Source organism: Microchirus variegatus, assembly GCF_963457635.1.
Source record: "Microchirus variegatus genome assembly, chromosome: 9".
In the NCBI taxonomy this organism is placed as follows: Eukaryota; Metazoa; Chordata; class Actinopteri; order Pleuronectiformes; family Soleidae; genus Microchirus; species Microchirus variegatus.
The window spans coordinates 14,328,650-14,351,747 of NC_139810.1; the positions used below are offsets into that span (position 1 = coordinate 14,328,650).

The 23,098-nt window shown below is 41.4% G+C and overlaps 1 long non-coding RNA gene across 1 annotated transcript; it reads left to right on the forward strand.

Moving 5' to 3' along the window:
• Positions 1–12,665: 12,665 nt before the first annotated feature.
• Positions 12,666–13,927, forward strand: LOC310931357. The gene is made up of 3 exons (XR_014592917.1): positions 12,666–12,879; positions 13,443–13,548; positions 13,631–13,927. It is a non-coding gene; the product is annotated as an uncharacterized lncRNA (long non-coding RNA).
• The last annotated feature ends 9,171 nt before the right edge of the window (positions 13,928–23,098 follow it).

Sequence of the window (23,098 nt, forward strand, 5' to 3'; positions counted from 1 at the left end):
CTTTAAAGATATGACCGATCACCTCACCACAAAGTATAAAAGTAGCCCAACACTCCTCTCCTCAGGCCACTACCACTACTTTATGGATGCACATATAAGGACAGCTGTGGACGCCACAGACGTACAGATGTGCGTAGTTCTTGGATGAGCAGATGTGCAGTTTGAGGGTAAACAGACACTCCCTTGCATACATAATCAGATGAGGAAATTTCAACTCATATTAACCTTAGCAGATCCTCAACAACTCATGAATGTACAAGTACAACACTCTCGCTTCACTCTTTGTCCTGAGCAGGAGTCATGTGGGTTTTAGTATAGGATGAGTGGAATTAGGAGAAGGTGAGTAGAGTAGGGGAAAGAAGAAGCCCTTGATATTACCCTGATCCCATGTTGATATGAAAAGATAAGATGGTCCCTGAGGGGCCACGTGTGCATTATCTGAGCAGGTAAGCCTGTTGAATATGCATTGTTCTCTGTAGTGCACCACTAAAAGCTAATGCAGGACGTAAACTGAGAACAAGAGTGGATTGGGTGGGGGGGGGGGGTGGCGAGGGGGGGTAGATTGGGTTAGGGGCCGGGGGCTGCTGGGAGGGCTGCCAGGCACAGGTGTAAGACTACCACAGCAGCCATGGCGGACGGGCAAACAGCAGCACCATTGTTCCAGCACACACGCTCACACACACACACACACAAAGCACAGCAAGTGTGGCCGGGCCAACATGTGTGAGAACAGGATATAGACTCATCTGTTTGTCTGATTAGCTGCTGCTTCCAAATAACTCCCCCCCCCTCCACACACACACACACACGTCGCTCCACCACCTAAACAAAACCTGATCCCATTGACAGCAGCTATTTTCAGTCCTGAGAAAGTACTTCCATGTGCCTTGTCAGATTTACTGCTACCTGATGAGGGTGCAGTGGAACTAAGACGCAGGTTCAAGGTGCATCAGGCCGATGAATCACGGGGCTGTAAAGCTGCGTCCACCATTCACAGTTAAAGGAAAGATAACCATCGTAATCCATAGGGTTTTTTTTTTTCCTCATTCTACTTTGAGCAGCCTGAAACCACTCAATGCTCCAGGTTCTCATTAGTCACCACCGTGGCTTCACACATGCTCGCTGGTTTTTCACAAATCAACATAGAGGGCCCTGTGTGAGTTGTATATATATTATGCATCCGGACGTGTATGCGGTAATGAGCAAATGTTGGTGGTGAAGTGGCACTGGTGTGTGTGTGTGTTGAGGTGAGAGGCTTGAGGGCATGTGTGACCTACGTGTTGAGTTGTAATGTAAATGATCCATGTGTGGTTGGCTGCAGTGGTCATTTGTATTTCAAACAATGAAAGAGAGCCGAGCTGAAGGGAAACATTCAGTGACAGCTGACACTGAAATTAATCTGCTGCACTTTTAATGTTTAGCCTGTGATTCTTTTGCACGGTCAAAGGTTTAGTAACTTAGTAACAGAGCAGTTTACTTTCAAAATACTAACACTTTTGTAGGAAATCTTCACGTTTATTTCCCTTTTTTAAACACTTGTCAAAATATAGGATTCATGTTTTTTCGATGAAATGATCAAAATACTTGTATACTTGTTAAACTACCAAAATAAGGGAAACATAACAGACAGTTGCAGGAGGAGTTAAATCATAAAGTGATAGAGGATATAAAATCCTGCCGTTTAGTCCACAGAATCCAAAGGTTAACCTCCAAAAATGGGCTTGGTGCCCTTGGTTTAAACCCGAGATTAAACAGGTGTTTTTTTTTAGTACAAATAGGTTTAATCAGCATCCACTCCTGTGTCAAATGACTTGTAATGCATGTAGGTTTTTATAGGAACCTAAGACCCAGAAGAGAACTATTTTTGCCAGAGATTTGCCTTTACAGTGCTACAACATGCATTCATCTACTGTTTGTATGCATAGCTCTTATCGTAGCCATTAGCCAACATTTATTTATTTTATCAAAACAATTAAAGTTGTGAAATAGAAACCATTATAACTTTATTACTAAGGCCTATGGTGGTCGTGTTGTTTTTTTCTTCTCCCCACACGTTTTGTTCCTGACACGTCACTATTCACACATGGGTGATGACGGATTTTTTTTTTTTTTAAAGCAGCTCTGGGCAGAATAACCATATGAATGGTGTTAAAACACCTTTTTTAGCTCCTCGACAGCGTTTTAAAACCCCCAGGTATACCCACAAATTGTAGTGTGAAAGAGGCTTTAAAGTAGTTTCTTCATGTCACACTCATTTCACGTCAATTCTTTTTTTTTTTTACTTTGCACACTTACTTTAAATCAACACAAGATCTTTTTCACAGTTTCACAGTATAATCAAGTGAACTCTAACCGAGTTTGGCTGTGATGGATATACGCTCTTATGATAACTTTAGTTGTAGCCCCTAAAGAAAACATCTTCAGAGAGGTTTTGAATTTTACATGTTTGTTTTAAAAATGTCAAGTATGCAAGTGTGATGATTATGAAGTAAAATGCACTGCTGACCTGTGTGAAAAAACATACTCTCATATATCTTAAAAATGGAAAAAGTTGCAAGTTAAGATGTTTTAACCTTTAACCTTCTGTGAATCAGGCATTTATTGAATGTAAAGGTTATTCATTTATCATACAGCAGGAAACTAATGTGTTGTTTTTGTTTTATGCAGTAAATAAAGATGGTTTTAGTTTTTTGCAGAAATAGGTCATGGCTCATAAAATCTAAGATTTACACTAAGGTTAGGACTTGACATGAACACGTCTGGCACTGGTGTTGAGACACTTTGATCATCTAAAAATCCCTGAGCAATATGTCAGTCTGAACTTTAAAATAATGTATAGTGTTTTATACTTCATATTTTGCGAGTGCAAGCTCCTCCCCATGTTTTGTTTTGTGTACATTGAGGAAACAAGTCAAACAGGAGTGGCAGATGTTCCATTTGCTGACCCATGGAGAATGACCTGCTCCTCAAGGCGCATTCTTCCTCTCCTCCTTCCATATCGAGTGACTGTCAACCTAAAGACCATTGTAGATGTTTAAGGAAGCGCAAAGAGAGGAGTGCAAGGAGACAGAGCTTAGAATAAAGTTGTGGTGGATTCCTGAAGGGCGGAGGAGGGAGGTCATCCTCCAGGATCTGAGGAGAGCCCACATCCACCCTCAGCCCCCCCCCCTCCTCCTCCTCCAAAGGCTTCTCAGTGCTTCCATTGAAAGCCACCTGTTGATTCAGTTCCAGATGACCCTACTGGGCTCACTGATATCAGATGAGATGGAGAGAGGAGGGAAATGGAGACGAGTGTTTGGAAGAGTAGTGTGTGAAAATGAGAGTTTATGTTAATCCCGTGCATGCCTCAAGGTTTCTTTGTTTCTTTGTCTGGGCCCCGTATTTGATCCCGTTTGTCAAAATTAGACGCCAAAGGCAGAGAGAGCAAAAAGTTCAAGAAGTACACTTAATATAATAATGAAAGAAAACAAAGGTTCATACGACCAATAAGAAACCAATAAGAATGATGTGCTCGCATCTTTTACTTTTATCGTGCAAAACTCCAATTACAGCTTGAATCCCAGAGAATACGATTTGTTGCATACAATTACAAACACTGAGCAGGTTTTTGTTTTGTTGTTTTACATGCAAAGTCAATGCAAAGGGGCAGGTAAGCACATGAAAATGCAACAACGCAAATGCATAATTGTCTTGTTGTGTACTTCGGTCTCTGAAATTGACGCAATGTCATGAAAGCCGATCAGCGCAGAGATTTCTTTCAATGCTGTATCAAAAATGGAAGACTGTTAATATGAAGTAAGTGAGGATGGACTGCTTTGTAACTTCTAAAAACATGTGTGTGTGTCCCTTGATTGCTTGTTATGTGGTTGTTAGCTGGTGGTTAGCTGGTTATTTCTTGCATTACCCCCAGACAAGTAGTTGTGTTTACTCGCATGAGTAATGCAAGTAAACACAACCAAAGCCTAGTCAACCACAAGTAAACAGAAATGATCCCGTGACATGGATCACACGAGTAACGCAAAAATCACTTCTTGTTTTGTGTGAATGCACCTTTACAGATATAAAACATGAGAGCTGGAGTATTTATCTGAGTTTACATTTATATTTACGGATGGTGTGCAAATGTATGAGAAGATCAAATCTGTGATACATGCATCTGGGAAAAAGAAAATGTGGCCTTTAAAGTTTGACAGTGGTTGAGGGGAAATAAATCAATGATAATAATTTAAATAGGCAATCCAAACATGTTCCCATCATATAGAATATCACTCCAGCACATTCTGGTTTTAGTTTGCTCCCAGACGGACATGCCTGAGGTACCTCCAGAGAGAGAGGCGTCCGAGAAGCATGCTAATGCCCAAACCACTTCAAATGGCATCCATCAATGAGACCGAGCAGCAGCTCAGCCCCAACCCCCCTCCAAATATCTGAGGTCCTCGCCCGACTTCACCCAGACACCCTGTAAAGAAAACTTATGTTGGCCACTTGTAACCACGACATCATACTTTCTTTCGGTCATGACCCAAAGCTCACAACCACAGGTTGGATTGTAAATCAGCTGGTAATTTGAGAGTCTTCAACCTTGTGCACCATCACACCCTCCCTTCAGCGCATCGTGGACAAAACGTCTTAACTCCACAGCTACCAGCAGCCTCTGCTCCACTTCCAATGAAAGCTCCAGTATACCGAGTCCGTGTGCTTTCAGCTGGATTTTGACAAATTTCCAACGGCTCAGTGACACACTTTCTGAAATTGCTTTTCCTGTTCCAGCTGTCTGAATATAATTTGCAGTCAGTCTGTGAGGAACCTGCCTTAAACGCTGCCTCGATTGTTAAAAACGGTGGTAGGTAAGTTTAAAGATCAACAGAAAGATAAACATTTCTGGTTTATGTTCCCCTCCACCATCCTGCCACTGGCAATTAGCTAACAGGTGATTGACAGCACAGAGCAGCTTTCATGCTACACTGATCCTCCTTGGTCTATTGCCCAAGCTACTTGCCATGAAATCAAACAGAGAACTAAAGATTATGCCAGACTGCTGACATATTAAAGTACTTTAATATAGTTCAGCATAGGACTAACAATAGCTGAGCTCACACACAATATGAACTTGTAAAGCCGCACTGGAGGAACTTGAACTCTTTCACAAAAGGTTTGATCGTTGATTATTTTAGCAGTTGCTCAACCATTATGAACTTCAGTTAATGTTTTGAGGATGACTCAGCTATCATTTCATGTCTTTGTGATCCCATTAAAGTCCTGCTCTTACTCATAAATCTCTTGCCGTAGCGTCAGTTTATCTCCTCTGTTGCTAAAAGCTTAATGCCAGCATGTTGTGCTAGCACTTGCAGAGCTGGTCACACTCTTTATTATTATATCTGCATTATCTCACAGTTGTAGCTGTCATCGCTGCTCGGTGCAGGACATGTGAGAACCTTTTTTTTCGAGCAGCGACGACCCACATTAGGAACTGATGTCACCTCTTCAGCAGCAACTGTCCTTGCTGGTTAGAGCCCACCTCCCCACTGTGGTCTGTGGTTTGCTGAGGTATAAGTATGTGAACCATTTCTAACTCTGACTCCAAGTAATGAAGGACTGTTATACCAATGAAAGTGTCGGGACAGCTGTGTGTGTGTGTGTGTGTGTGTGTGTGTGTGTGTGTGTGTGTGTGTGTGTGTGTGTGTGTGCGTGTGCGTGTGTATTACTAATGTTGTGGGGACCTATATCTGATGACACAGTCACATTACTGGGACTTCTCTTCCTTATGGGGACAAAAAGCAAGTCCCGAAGACAAGTTGAAGACATGTTTTAACCCTGTAAAGCCCAAACCATTAAATAATCAATAATAAAAAATTCCAATTCTTTGAAACTGGAGCCTTTATTGGTCCTTCTGAACAAACAAACACATTTTTTTTTTTTTTTTTTTTTCAAATATCAATTTCCATATAGGGGTTTTAATTTGTATCATATTTGATAAAGCAGGTCACAATGCTCAAAGATTCTTTTTTTTTCTTGAAAAAAAAATACACAAACCAATCCAACAAATCGAACAAAAATAATGCAGCAATGGAACTGGCAGGGTGGAAATCTGGAAGACATAACATTTCAGTTCATTTTACTCATTTTGCGGTTCACAACCTTTTTATTTTGAGTGATGGTAGGCTTGAAAACAGTTCAGACAAAGATGCACACTGCATTTCTCACAGTACACATCGGCAAAGTGGCCCAAGCAGTGCTTGCATCTCTGTCGGGATAATTTTATACATCAGGAAAAAAATTGTCACACTGCTCATGTGGGGGGCTCAAAACGAATCTATCACATATGATACGTTTGGCGTTATAGGGTTAAGGTTAAGGTTAGTGTTGAGGTTAGGGTTGAGGTTATGGTTGAGGTTAGGGTTAATGTAAGTCAATGCAATGCCCCATGAAGTTATGTAAACCTGTGTGTGTGTGTGTGTGTGTGTGTGTGTGTGTGTGTGTGTGTGTGTGTGTGTGTGTGTGTGTGTGTGTGTGTGTGTGTGTGTGTGTGTGTGTGTCTTTAAGAAATCTAGGTGACCTAATCTCCTTGATATTTAAGAATTTATAGAATTGTTAATATGTATAATTGTTCATATTGATCAACCAATTAACCAACCCTCCCTCAAAGAGCCAACTAATTGATGAACTGACAAATCACTCAACCACACAACCAACCAATCATTGAAGAAACCAATAAACTGACCAACCATCCAACCTATCACTTACACAGCCAACTGATCGACCAATCAACCAACCAACTGATGAATGGACCGATCAACCAAGAAAAACAGTATTATGTGATTTTTTGGGGGGCATTTATGCGCTAAATGACATGAATAAATGTATGACTGTCTTATAGATGTAAGGCCAGATATAAAACCATACATAAGCATTAACAAACAGCATGTCAAAGGCTTAAAAACAGAACAGTCTCATAACTCTGGACTTCACAACTCTATAATCTCTGTGCTACTTTTTCTTTACCTTAGGGATGTAATTATGAATCTTTTAAATAAATGATTGTGGCATTTGTTCCTTCATTATGAATGATTTTCCACATAAACTCTTAGCAATGAGATTTTTTCTCGATCCTCGACCGTTACTGCAGCCAGTGAAACAGCAGGTCTGTGCAACACTTTCATGATAGCATGCAGTGAAACAGTGAAAATCAAAGCTTACCATATGACATGATGCCAGTGAAATAACGTGACAGCACAAACATTGGCAAGTTCACAAGTTAAGCAATGCTCATTAGTCATCAAGATAAGTGACTCCTCATAATCGCTCTTGACAGTACCCGTTTTTATATGCTACTGGCTGACATTTTTTATTTATTGTGTATGTTGTAGACTTTGAATCCTGTTCAAAAATCCCCCGCTGTGACTCAGAGAAGTTAGGCCACAGTGCAAAACACATAAACATAAAACCTATCTATAAAAAGATGGAACAGGTGACAGGGTCACGTAGAGGAGGCCTGTACACAAATAGGCCTTTACCTCTGCGGCCTCAGGCTGCGGGTGATATTACCTTCAGAGCAGACACCTCTCACGTTTTCAAGACTCCTACATCCCAGATGATTGATAATCATGTACTGACCGAGGAACTGGTCAGGTTTACAGTGGACCTGAACAGCTGTGATCACATTTCACATGCATGTAGATTATAATAGCAGTTGTAGAAACAGCAGGACCGTGGTAACACAGTTGTAGCTGTGGTGGTGGTTATAAAAGTATCCCTGGTTCCACTGAAGGGATCTGTCATCAGATTGTGTAAGCCCAGTTTCAGTTTTCCACATCGCAAGCACAGAATTCCTGAGGTAAACGCCAGATAGTTGCAATGTTTTTCACTATTATTTCTGACATGGAAATGGTAAGAAATTGAGGAAAATCAGCGCTCGGTGAATCCTCACAGGCTGCCACACCTTGGTATGCCAATAACAGAGAGCAAGAGAGAGAGAGAGAGGTTGTGGTTGCAGATCAGGTGATATTGCAAGGTGAGGCATGCATATGTGTGGGCAGATCTGGAATGCCAGCATGAGAGAGGGCGTCCTTTTCTTTCTGTTACACAGCTGATCTCAGGTGCCACCATGTAACATGCCACAAAGATTTAAAAAAAAAAAAAAACATATTCCAAAGGTGTTTCACCTTGTGCCACAGTAAAGAGACTTAAAGTGACCTGCCAGATGGTGAACGCCTATAAACACACACGTTCACTTTCACTTGGCATTGTCACAAGAGGCTGCTGCATTTCTGCTGTGTTTAGACAGCCTTCCTGCAGCTGTCACCTCCATTCTTTCAAGTGTGGGAATGCAGAGTGTGTGTGCGTGTGTGTGTGCATGTGTGTGCGTGTGTGTGTGTGTGTGCACTTGTAGCCGACCTCTTTTTTTCTAGTCCTCAGAAACCAAAACATAAAAAAAACATTATTTGGATTGTGGTTTGGTTAAGGTTAGGGTTAACTGGTTAATGCTTTGGGTTAGGTTTTCAAATGCATGGATGTCTATGTCTTAACAAGAATAGCTGCCCAAACCTATGTGTGTTCTGGTATGGGTATTTTTGTGAGGACCGGCGTACTTATAAATCTAAGGGAGAGAGGACATTTTGGCAGATCCTCACGTTCTTAAACCACTTGAAAGAGATTTTTGAGGGTTAAGACCTGGTTTTAGGGTGTGTGTGTGTGTGTGTGTGTGTGTGTGTGTGTGTGTGTGTGTGTGTGTGTGTGTATGTTGTACTTGTTTCCTACCTCTTTAGGACATGTTCTAGTCCTCAGAGACCAAAACCTGGTCCTGTTTTTTTTCTTTTCATCTCTTTTTAATCAAACATGAATTGAATTGTGGTTAGGTTAAGGTTAGGTTTAACTGGTTAATGCGTTGGTTAGGCCGGTCAAATGAATGGATGTCAATGTAGTGTCTTAACAAGAATAGCTGCACAAACCTGTGTGTGTTCTTGTATGGGTGTATGGGAAAGTGAGGACATTTTGGAAGATCCTCATGTTCTTTGACCACTTAAAGGGGAAGTAAGTAGTTTATAGTGCCATCTAGAGGAGAGGCTGAAATTTACAACAAAGAACTGCTGCTCTGCTCACCCCCTCCCTTCCCCGAGCGCTACGGTATCCGCAGCTGGTCAAATGTCGTCCTCGTCGTCTTTCTCCGTGTCAGCAGATGAGGTTTGTGAGGTGAGGGAGAGGGCGAGCTACCGTGGCCGTAGCAGACGAAGCGGAGAGAGTGGAGGCGGGACTTCCGCTACAAGTACTCTTGTTGTTCTCTCGCGTTTGTCCTTACAGGCTCCGGTAGAAACATGGCGTCTCGCTGCTAACAGTGGCTATGCAACCGCGGCCCGCGACCATGTAATTTTACATGACTTTTTGAAACAGTACGAAAATGAAACAAAAACTATTATACAGCGACTAGACAATGCAGGAGCACATAATATGTATAAAAAGTGGATTTTGGGTTATATAAACCCAGAAATACTACACATTGTCCCTTTAAAAGGGATTTTTTTTTTAGGGTGTGTGTGTGTGTGCGTGTGCATGTGCGTGTGTAAACAGCAGGAGGTAAGGACATTTTGGAAGAGTGAGGCCTTTTTTTTATTTTTTGGCTGGTCCACACAACTGATAAGGGCTTTTCAAACTTGAGACTTGGTTTTGTGGAGTGAGGGTTAGGGTTAGGGTTAAGGTTGGGGTGAGGCATTAACTGGTTCTAGTTAAAATAAGTGTTCATTAAGTGGTGACAGTTATGTTTGGGAATATGGTTTCGGGTTGGCTGTCCCAGTGACTGGAAGTCATTACAAGAATATGTGTACCTGTGTGCATGTTGATGACAGGCAGGTGCGTTCATGTACCAGCCTGCGTCTTTGCCATATTACACAGTCACAGGTCATGAGTGCTGAGGGTGCAGCTGCATGTGCTGGTGAATGCGGTAAAGATGGTTCAGAGGAACGATGTGTATGACAGCTGTTTTTGGAATGGCAGTTCATTTCAATGCCCGTCTGTCACGAGGGCTTCGCCGAGAGCCTGTTCCTGCTTGTTGTTCTCTTTCAGCAAACAGCAAAATACTACGGCGAGTGCCTCTTTGCACCTGTGAGGCTGAGGAGGTCTGTGTGCTGCCACATGGGTGTGAGACAGGAACGAAAGGGAAAATATTCCTCTTAATGATGGTGATGAGTTTTTGTGAGATGCATACTTTTGTTTTCACTAACTCCGGCCCACACATGTTCCCAAGTGAACAGAGCTTAGACATGTGACTAATTACTTTTTCACACAAGGTCTCTTGAGGCTAGACTTTTGAGTTTCCATATTTCCAAAGACTATATAGAGCGGGGATCTGTAAATTATTGGGGGGAAATTTTCGGGAGGAAAAGTCAGGAAAATTCATCAAAATGACTGAAATGTCTCCTCTGGTGACTATAAAACCACAAACCCTGCTAATGTGATAATAACATGTATGTAGCTTCACTTCAGTCCCCCACGGGCAGTGGTAAGATGTGAGTGCAGCAACTCATTTATGGTATAGCTTCACTGGAAATACATAGGGTACTCTACTCCTGAAAACTTAAATTTCACACAAAGAAAGTGACTCTTACTGATGGGAAATCACTTTATATCCATTATTTCCTGGTCTCGATGTGATACTGATGCTGTGTTTTTGTTCATATGTGATTGGAAATCTTTGGAAGGAGGGTCGCGGGGGGTGCTGTGCAATAGGCGGGGTACACCCTGGACAGTTCACCAGTCCATCACAGGGCCACATATAGAGACAAACAACCATTCACTCACACTCTCACACCTACAGTCAATTTAGAGTGACCAATTCACCTAATCCCCAAATCTGTATGTTTTTGGACTGTTGGATGAAGCCGGAGAACCCAGAAATAACCCATGCACACATGGGGAGAACATGCAAACTCCTTGCAGAAAGGCCCTTGTTTCAAAGGTGGCTCGAACCAAAGGACCCCGGTTCTTCTTGCTGCGAAAGTGCTAACCACGACACCAACCGTGGGCCCATAAGAATTTACAATGAAAGGAATTTCAGCGCGCATTTTCCATCTTCCTCAGAACTCAGATACACGCCGAAACTGGTTAACAAGGTAAAGGAAAACTTACTGAAGTAGAATTACGACTGCTGGAGTTCAAGAGTATTCCTGCTCTGCTGCTTCACTTAAAAAAATTATGACCTCACACACCCTCATGAGATGTAGCCGTGCAGATAAAGTCGTCTTATCTGATCTGATATACAGTACATTTCTTCCATCACCAAAACATAATGGGGGTTAATTGTACTATATTCTTCACAATCAAAACACCAAGAACCGTCTTGTGATACAAATCAGCAACAACATCTTTTAAAAATAAAAAACTGAATTAGAATCATCAGCAGAGACTCGATTTTTTTTGTTCAGATGAAGTCATGTGAGCTCAAACAGGTCGAGGAAATGAAAAACATCTCGTGAGTGAAACACGAGTCCGCTCAGTCTGAACTTTATGCTGCAAAACAAAGGGGCGATAAGAATAATTGGAACGTTTCAAAAGAGGTTTAAACAGTGACAAACGCTTTGGAGCCGAACATCTGCGAGCCATTAGTGGGACTGCACCTTTAGGCGGCTTTGCTCTGACTTTTGGCCATGATGGTGGCAGCATGATTGGTCCAGAGGTAATTGTGATGTCAGGTACGATCGGCTCTCCTCTGTTCTGCACACGTGTTGAAATGAGATCTTTAACTTCGCGTTTTTCCTTCAGCTGGTAAATATAATGTAGGTCTGTGTGCAGTTCACTGACGACATCACCTGCAGCGTTTAAGTGTTAACATTCCAACTTCTAAAAAACAAGTAACGTCCTGATGGCAGGTTTTATGACCGTAAAGATTCCTGGCATCTGAGAAAACCAATGACATCAACTGTAGATGGCTGCTTTTGACTTGGTCACTTGTATTTTTTTAAAGTAATTTTTAAAAATGTGTAATTTTACTTTTACTGAAGTATGTTTTTTTTTTACTGTTCTTCACTACGTTTTTAAATCACATCAGTCACATCAAATGTTGGCCTGAATTAAAGGGGAATTGGCGTTAAATAAGGTCCCTGAATGAGTGAGAAAGTTAAAGCATCTGTGACCTTTGACCTATGTTGACTGATACGTTCAGCGTTTACATATTTTATTTTGTCAGTACATTAATTTTAAAGGTTTGCCTTTAACTACAAACAACTCATGTGAGATTTATGTCCCCTTGTACTTTTTGCACAATACAAGAAAGAACCCCAACCTTGTTAAAAAACTATGAGTACATTTGAGTAGCTACTTTTGTACTTTAAAAAGGGGACATATTATGCAAAATCAACTTTTTAAATAATTTTAATACTTACTATTTAATACTATTTGGGCTCTATATTGGCGCTTTTCCACCGGCCCGACTTTAAACGGCACTACACTACACGACACGGTTTAGCGAGTGTTTCCACTAGCGTAGTACCTGGAACTCGGCACTATTTTTAGTACCTGCGGTGGTGAGGTTCCATTCAGTGGTGCCGGTACTATGCGCAGGTACTATGCGCTGATTGGTCAAAACTGCCGGTAACTGATTGGCCAGAAGTGTCGTCACTGGGTGCGTCATGAGCGCGACATAAAATACAGGATGCAGGAGTCTATTTCACCATTTTTCAAAAAATAGTAGCGCGCAAATACTTGGACATGGCGACTCTGCATAAGAACACTCCATGGTCCAACGACGAGGTCCAGACTGTCCTGTGTTTAGTCGGAGACGACAAAATACAGAGAGCTGGACGGAGCCGCCCGTAACGAGCAGGTCTTGCCGGGAGTCGATGTCCGCTCACGGCGTACACAGCAACTCCAATAACTCTGCACACGCCAACGGTAAGTTTTTTATTTTCAGCCTAAGAGCAACGTTTAACTACTGCTGAGAATAAACTCGCTTAAACAAGACATTATAAAAGTAACATCATGTGTGTCGGTAATCTCTGTCCGTCTGTTTACACGAGACAACGTAGTTGGCTAGCTAGTTAGCAATGTCGCTATTAGGTGCTCAACCTACAACAAAACATTACGTAAACCTGTAAAAGAAACCAGATTTGTACAAGTCATGAATTACACTTACTACCGTGTAACGTTTTGTCTTTGCGTGTTAAAACAGACTAGACCAGAATATACAGTATGGGTTCTATATTTACATTATAGACAGAGAATGAGCATCGGATATTATATGTCTATATTACACTTTTGCAAAAAGACAGTATATTGCACATGGGATGAGGAGCCTGGTTATATGTTGTCTACTGAGAGCTAACAGCTGCAGGGAGGAATAAAGGATAATAATAATGATAAAGCTCCTTCATTTAGGGTGTTTCAGTCTGTGGCTGAATATATATATATTGTTATGCGTGTAATTACAGCGTATGTATACACTTCTTTTGTTCAAGAATCCCATTCCATATGTGAGGAGTGTTCATCCACCCCAGCAGAGCCATCAGCTGCTTCGTTATCGGGGGCACCAACTTCGCCACAGACCACAGATCTGTGCAACTGGTAAGAAATAATAAACATGATTTACAGCATTTGTGTATTTCCTTAATGGTTTGATTAATAACCCCTTTTCTCTTCTCTATAGTGTTATGTAGGGAAGAGAAAAAGAAGCACACAGCTGTCCTCGCAGAGCTTCAGGTGGAAGATGTTCAGTAGCAGAAGTGGAACCGGACACAACGTAACCGCCACACCACGGGAGTGCTGCGTTCAACCACGCATTCCTTTGAGTGATTGGGCAGCTTGTCCAGGCAATAGGTGGCAGGAGCATGTGACCTATTTCCTCCCTCCTGTCCTAGGACTCCACCACCTATGTACAGTTTATTTGATTTGCTGTGCAATTTAACTTTGGTTTGCTGTGTTTTTTTGTTTGAATAAACAACAATGTGACTTATGTGATTACGTCATGCGTATTTCTTTTCTTTTAATTGTGGCAGCCTTTACAAACAAAACGTATACAGACAAAAGGAGACATCTCTGCAGAAAGTACAAACTTTTATTTGTAATTCAGTGAAAAACAGTACAATAATAAAGCATTTTACAAATTCACAACAAGTGACACATCAGGCCCTCACCTACATCTCTGCCATCCTCTACACCCTGTGCCACTGCCACCACAGGTTTAACCACTGTAGCTGCTGTGTGTGCATCTCATTCAGTGTCATAGGTCTCACCATGATTTTCACACAGGTTATGCAGAGCACAGCAGGTCATCACCACCATGGATTTCACCAGCTGGACTTCACAGTCATTCCTTTTCAGGAGTGACAGAACCATCTGAAACACACAGGCAGCATGCTTACGTTAATACCAGAATACCAAAAATAGAGATTGCTTTCGGTCATTACTACGCTGTACAATTGTACAGTACTTTGTAGAAGTCTGAGGCCACTATTAGATTGTTGCTATAATGACAATAGAGGAATCATTATTTCTATTTCACTTTACTGGAACACAATCAGAATATATGTATGCAGTTTTTTGTTGTTTTAAAAAAAACATCCTCTACAGGTGTCCAGTATTTAGTGTGATCGACCCTTACACTTGAACAATAACACAACTCTGTTAATACTCGAGTGGAACCTTAATTAATGTTTCTGGTTCAAGACATGCGTGAGTATTACATACTCAAAAAAACAACATCGTTTCTGCACAGTACTGTATATGAGCTAGTTAGCGATAGCAACTATATTAGCTTACCCTCACTCGTCGTCTCGTAACATCTCATCTTCAGTTTCATGATGTATGACTTCCCAAACTTCTCTGTACTCCTCCACAATATTTCTTCTTGCCGCCTGTAGCTTTTTCTGGCGATCTTCTCTTCTGTGTGTGAACAAATGCCACAGACCGAGCAACAGAACGAGTCCACGTCCGTCATTGTTTATGTGCGTGTGTGTCTCGCGTATAAGACGTCATAGCAGTTTCGCGCAGCCGGGTTGCAGCCGTGTTGTGATAACCACGCCCACGTTGAGAAGGTACGTTCTCTGTAGTGGAAACACAACTAAACCGTGCCGTTTCGTGTCGTGTCGCTCAGTGCCGTGTAGCCCGGAGCTAGTGGAAAAGCGCCATATGAGTAGGCACAGTGTGAAAAAATATGACTCACTCATGTTTTTGTGGTCCTCCTCAGTCTAAGTACAGGAGATAAAATATGCGATGTTGACTTCTGTCTCATTGTGACGTCACGACGATACAGTCCTGGAATTGTTGTCTCGTGGAGCTCCGCTTTGTCGGAAGTACGCAAAGTGTTCTATTCTTGGCTGCACAGTGCAGCATTGAGTTCTACACAAACTTCCAGCCTCAGAGGATTTACGTGTCCAGTGGATACATCTATATATAAAGCAAGTTGTGTCTGTGTCTGTCTGTCTGTCTGTGACGGGCATATCTCGCTGACCGTGAGATCGACCTAAGATTGGTGTGCATCCTTGATTTTCGCTGATTTGTCACACTACACCAGGCAGGGTCGCCGTTAGGATTGTCAGAGTGACAACAACAGGTAGGCTCATCAGCAGCAGCTGCGCTGTCTGGAGCAGGGAGGTGGGAGTGAAGAGGCTGTCCTCACGGTGGGTGAAACATTTTCACACGGTTCAACGCAGAACATGGTGTTATACTGAAACGACGATGTTGGTGTCCACTCACCAATATGCGAACACATATTTATTTAGCATTAGCATGATACTATTTTGTGGCTAACTTGGCGAACCTGTTTCCAAAGGTAAGCTAGCGAGGCTACGATTAGCATTAGCGTAGCTAGCTGTTTTGTGACTGTCAGCCACGCTGGAATCTCTTTACAAGGCGCATTTGGTTTGCGTTGTGCCTTATGAGGTTGTACAGTGTTTGTATGTATACAAAATATTTTTTAAGTGTCCGTCACTCCGTCAAAGGACAACGGAGATGGCAAGAGCTGCGATTGGTCCTCAGGACAGGCCGAGATAACGCTGCTCTGTGCCGGCTCACAGTGCCCACCCGTCTACAGAGGCGGAGCTGTTCACCGCCGTTAACGTCGTTGCCAAACTATAAATACGTCATATCTTAATACACACAGCACATGTTTAGACTCTAAATGGCCAATTTCTCACCTCAAATTATCTAAAAACTGCGTTCCGTGACACACACATCCACGGAACACATGGAACCCCCCCCCCCCCCCCCGTGGGAAATTGCAGCGCGTATCCGTCACCACGACGCAGAAGTATGAAGGCTTGAGGGGTCTCCGTGGTTACGCAGTCGGATAACGCATTACGCAGTCGGAGAAGTGTAATGTGGCCTTCAGTGACGCTAACGTAGTTTCCTGTGTTTCATTTGCATTTAAAGAGACAGGCACTCAAAACAGAGCATTCTGAACAGGGCTGTTTTGGCAGGGTGATTGAACTGCTGTGGTGCTTCATCCTTAAGGTATTTTGACCAAAGTATGTCACAGACATGTTCATTAGGACACCAGGGAACTAGGTTAACTTGGAGAAATAGTGTATAATATGGCCCCTTTAACTTGAGTACATTTTTAGACCAGTACTTTTACTTGAGTAGAATATTTCAGTACTCTTTCTACCTCTGCTTAAAGCTGAAGTGGAAACTGCTCTGTACTTTAAAAAAAAAACCACATATTCTCAAGGTAGAAATTTACAAGCAACTTCACGAGAGGGTAATAAGCTGAGTCTGGGAACGACGGGTAACTTGAAACAACCACCTCAAAGAATGCAAAAATGACCAAATATTACTATTGTCAGGAGCACTGCGTTCCGGTTTACACAACTTAAAAGGCTCCACAGTCTCTCACAAGACATAAATCTATGTGAAACTAGACTTTGGTAATTGCCTAAATCTCTGGTGAGACCACAGTTTTCCATAAATCATAACATGGTTGAGGTTTGAGGGCGGCAGCGATATTCTTGTAAACAGCTTATAGCTGTTAGTGCCTTGGCTGCTTGAACAGAGAAGATTCAGAAACCAGCAAAGCATAAAGAACAATTAGCTTTCCAGCAAACACAAACTCACACACAACCCTGGAAAAGAGTCCTGACTGTCCTGAGTACAAAATGGCTACCTTTGTTTGTGTTGCTTCTTTTTGGTTCCAGTTGATTGTTTTCCAGTATTACAAAATTCCAACCCCATAATTGTCCCCACAAGTGTGCTCAGCACTGACGGGCCAAAGCGAGCCGAACAATCAACACATCCTGACAGGAATAATAGGTCTTTGTTCTCTCTCCCCCACCCCACCTCTGGAAAACCTTTTCAGAATGAGTCAGGCTCATGCTCACTGTTTTCAAACCTGCACCCACTTCAAGAGGACTGAATCTAGTTTTGCCATGTGAGCGCTCAAGGCACAATCTTCTCTCTCTCACACTTATTCACACTCACTGACAGACTGGCTTCTGGAGGCGAGAGAGTGGTTAAACCTAAAATAGAGCCGAGAATTATAAAAGAAAAAAAAAGAGAAAGAAAACAACACACAAGCATGCGTATTATTTTCTCTCAAATGTGACGGAACCACAAATCAACTTCGCATCTCCCTGGAGCCAGATCACGACACAAAACCCCTGACGCTGGGGCTGAGGACAGAGACAGTGCTGAGTCAACATGTTCATGTGGACTCGTTTTTTGTTATAAAATACAAAAATGTCACAATAATAGTTTGTTTTTTTGTGTATGTATATATATATACGTATATATATATATATACACATATATATATACACATACATATATACATATATATATATATATATATATATACACACATATATATATATATATATACATATATACACACATATATATATATATATATACATATATACATATACATATATATATACACACATATATATACATATACATATATACATATACATATATATATATACACATATACATATATACATATACATATACATATATACATATATACATATACACACATACACATATACATATACATTCCATTTTTTGTCCTGTCTTTGCACATTGAGAGATTTTTTTTATAAATATATAATAAATCTGGTGTTCATGTTGTGTTTTGCACGACTGCAGTGTTTTTCCTCATTTTGAATTGATAAAACAGTATTTTAACACAGTAAATTGTAAATAACTGCCAGATATTGAAAGTTATTCTGGAAAAATGGACAAAAGCACTTAATTACTGGATATTCTCTGGTCCTTATATGGTTCAAATAAGCACACACAAAAAAATCCAGATGGACATTTTGAGGGCTAGGTGTCCTCAAAATGTAAATAATATCAGGAAACAGGTTTTCCAGAAGAGTTAATGTCTCAATCATTAGTTTCAAGTCTTCTTCTTTAGACCATGATGTCAGGAGAACAGCTCATGTGAGTGGACGCCATTGTGATTGAGTGGTTACAGGTGACAAAGAACAGCTCCTAAAACAGATCTTGAGGTCTCTCAACAGGGTGTTTTTTTGTTGTTGTTGTTCTGTTTTGTTTTACCAACAGAAGACTACATCCATCATTATTTACAGTCTGTGACTTCATGGTTCGTAGTGTCGCGTGTGCGTGTCTTCTTCTTACCTAGCAAAAGGTTATGTGAGACATTGTTGTCCTTCTCTGGAGATGGTTGTGCGTGAAAATCCCAGCAGGTCAGCAGTTTCTGAAACTCTCAGACAAGCAACAACAACATTTCTTCTCCAAACTGATGCTCAGTTTGAACTTCAGGCCTGCATGTGATTGGCTAATGACATATGTAACAGGTGAACCTAATTAAGTAACCAGTGAGAGCAGATTGCTGATATAACCTGGAACAGCAGACAGACCATAATGTTATACCAGGGTGAGCCTGTGTCACCTGTGTCACACTGTGACCTGCCATCAAAACACCAAACAATCACATCGTCGCATTTCATTCACTGGTGTTTGCTCGACACTGACCTTTAATCACATTCATCCGGGGGGGAAGCATTTTCCCATCATGTGGATGTGTGTGTGTGTGTTTAAGTCATGTGTCACATTGTTTGCACAACAGCTCATTACAAGACGGATTTAAAGTTAGAGTGCATTAAGGTGCGTTTGAGAATTCAAAGACCGATTGGAAATTTTGCAGAAAGTGCACTTCGTAAACATTTTCTCAGCGACTTAATCACATCCTGTCTATTTATCTGCGTGACCTTTGTCTCTTTTTTCTGTCCGGGCTGTAAACGCTCCGGTGGGTCAAATTAATTTCTTTGCACAGCCTGTGTAAATCTCTCAGATTAAAGCTTTTACAATCTGGCTCCGGCCAGTGTTTATCTCCCACACATTCCCCTCATCAGTTATTTCACCACGGGTAAACAGTAATGAGTCTGTTTGAGTTGTTCTTTTATTAATGCTGCAGTTTGTACTTTGGACAATATTTCACTCTGAATCACTGTTGTGATGACATTAACACAGGCCCTAACAACACTTTGAGGATTAAGTTAGTTTAAGGGATAGGATTAGAATTATGTTTAGGTTAAAGTTAAGATAAGGGTTCAGGGTTAAGGAATATATCTTGTATTTAAGTTGTTTCAGCAGGAAAGTAACAGCAAAGTCCTGTTACTTTCCTCACTGATGATTACTGGGTTAGGTCACCTGTTGGATACACACTTATCAAAATTAGTGACAATGAGTTGAGCAGGACCAGAATACGCGTCAAAAACAATCAAAGAAAGCATCCGTCTGTTTTATTATGGACATAACCTTCTTGTTGGGTTTGGTCCGCGCCGCTCGCTCCCATCTCCAGACAAATTGTCCAAATAGCAGCATGAAATGTGAGTGTTCAGTGCCAAAAGCACAGCGAGCACTTATCAATGCGAAGCCAACCTCGGAATTTTCAGCATTCTTGTCATTTTCCAACTAAACTCGGGGCTTTCAAAATGTCATCTTGTGGCAGCAAATTTAAGGAGGAGAATAAGCTCAGCAGCATGAGCGAGGTCCACTTTAAGGACAAGGGCGCACGACTCCTCTTCAACTCAGCCTGTAATCTTAGAGGAACCCTGGATGTAGAGAAGAGTGAGGGGGAACAACAGGGAAGTATCTCTCATTTCTTATCAAGTTACTCCTCCTGTGTCCCCAGGTTTTGATGGGCTTCTTCCCACGCTCTTGTGCGTCACTTTACGGTTCTTTTCTTGTCGCCATAAATCATTTGTGCCTCACCTTTCCTGCGTGGTCGGACTCCTTTCTCTCTACTGTAGGCATAATGAGAGGGCAGAGAAAATGAGTGAATCAAGGGTGTGACCCTCTTCACCCTCGCACAACTGCAGCTGCTGTTTCTCAGTGTCGTCCCTGTGACTGGCCTTGATCTATCTGCCTCCGACTTGTAATGATGAGAAATAAGTGCACATAATACATTACAGCTGTTGGTTTTTCGGCTACACAAACAACGGCATGACTTCATGGCAGAGACTAAAAGTCGTACAGTAAGTTGGCGTCTCTCCGCATGGCCGTATGTATGTGATTGTAATTAATTGCACTCAAAGGAGTAGGTCCAAAAATAAAGTCGGATGCTGCAACTTTGACCACCAAACTTCCCCCAAATACTCTTCTGATTGCCACTAAATCCCTATTGGCCTCTTCTTGAGGAATCTGTCAGCTCGTGTTCACTTGCATTTGATGGGTGCAGCCGGAAACCCTAATGTTCAGGCCACAGACTTCAAATTTCTGAAAAACCATGGAGCAGTTCGCCTCAGGGATGAGTCCATAACTGCTGCTGCTTTGACAGCACAGCCTCGCTGCTCATTTTGCTATTTCGTCCATGTCCATTTCAACACAAAATCCTGAGCCACAAACATTGTTTTATAATGTGTCCATGACATCAATGCTCATGTGCGAGACAGACTATAAACAAGACATTAAATAACGTGTTTTATAAATAATAAAAAAATGAGAGTCTATGAGCCGTGCATGCTCCCATACACTAATATAAAACAGATAGAGCGAGCAGATCTATACATATAATTCTTCCTCACCAAGACAGACATGTCCAAGACAAGATTTCCCACAATCCCCTCTGTGGCAGACCACAATTAAAAAGGATAAGTGGGGTTGTATAAGATATTTATGCCAAGTCAGCGTGCTGCATGTACAGAAGACACAGCATTCACGGCTTGTTTAAAGAGCACGAAGGGAGAACCTGAGAACAGTGATTTATGTGTTGTTTTTCCTGTGAATGTCAACCGAATCAAATCTGTTTCATTTCTAGAGACCAAAATGCACAAATCAGTCAAATTCTTGACGTGGAAAAAAAATGGGAAGAAGATTCATAAAAGAGGAGGAGGATACTTCTTCCAGGATGTGCATTAGATGTCATGATTACAAGGCAGATCACAAAGGTAATACATTACAGGAGGGTCACGGGGTGATGTGCCAATCTCAGCTGACATAGGGCGATAAGCGGGTCACAGCATGGACAGTTCGCCAGTCCATCTCAGGGACACATATGGAGACAAACAATCATTAATTCTCACCTACGGTCAATCCAGAGTGTCCAATTTATCTAATTCCCATATTGCATGGGTTTGGACTGTGGGAGGAAGCCGCAGAACCCGGAGAAAACCCACGCACACACGGGAAGAACATGCAAACTCCATGCAGAAAGGCAATTTTTCCAAACGGGGCTCGAACCCTGCAAAGGCAAGAGTGTTAACCACTTCACCAACCGTGTGGCCCTAAAGTAAAAAGGTCCAACTGTAAAATATAAATAATCCATCCATATTCTTACAGACAATGCTGCCTTTTAAAACACATTGTTACACAATTATCCACAATATTGTCCCTTAGAATATAGCATTCGTTTGTGTCATTTTTATGTGGTCCTAACACATTTTTTATCTACTCAACGTGTTCACATCAACGCAATGCATTTATCATAATTATTCGCTCTCCTAACAGACAGTGTGCTGAGGCCTGTACTGTGTGTAACACACTCTTCTCGAGGTCCTCTGCTGTAACTTTAAAGCCAGGATGTGTTTTGTTCAAATTAAGAAAATAAAAGTCAATCAAGGACAAAAGCTCATGGTTGCTGAGGTCCATTTTTAAAAAAAAAAAAACAATAAAAAAAAAAAAAGTGTTTTGCAAACTTTTCTCTAAACAATGAAGTGAAGTCGACCAAATGTGTCTGTGACACAGCTGTCATTTACTGACATCTTCTGACGGCAGAATGAACTGCAGCACTGAATCAGGTAGTCAGTGCTGCAACTCTCAGAAACACGTAGCAAATGCATGAAAATTAGAATTTCTCAGAGATAAAACATACTTCACAAAAAAAAAAAAAAACACCAAAGCAGAGTGACTGACCATTTAATGATCTTCAGAAGTAAGTTAAACAACAATTTATTTTACAGTTTAAAATGTCCTCATGGAGGAACAGCAAAATACACTGAAAATGAAGATTGATCAAAAGACAGCTTTCATATTAATCACTGTTGTTTTGTTTTTTTTTGTATTTTCTTTCCATTTGTTTATCAAAAAATTATAAGTGCCTTCAACACAACCATGAGAGAATTCAGCTTGCAGTCATAGAAATATTTACAGCACAAAAACTGACAAGCATGGTTTTACTTTCAACATCGGTTTCACACGCCTCTCCCTCCCGTCTCTTTCAGACTACACAAAACAAAAACAAAAATAAGGACCCTGAAGAAAGACGAATATATAACGGGGGGGGGGGGATACACGAGAGCACAGATTAAAGACAATAGTATTTACAGCTCGGCTCAAGGAGACATTTAAGGGATGGAGGCAGGTGATCAACACATCCATTAGCGGCATTATGTCAAGTTCAAGTCACATTCATTGCCTTTTATGATTTTACTTGATTTAAAAAATAAAGCATGCTACAGTAAAGACGTCATGAAGTCATGGCTTAATGACCTCAGGATGCACAGGATGATTTCCAGACAGCAGGGGGCAGTAGAGGACCACACTACAGGGACAGAAACTCGAACAAAACTGAACATTAACAAAATAATAAAATGGAAACCCCTGACAATACAATGGGTTTCTTGAAAACATGGACACAAAATGTAAAGCACTGTAGTAACAGAGTTGGGCTGATGAACAATACCAAAAAAGGAATCAAGTCTGCCCTCAG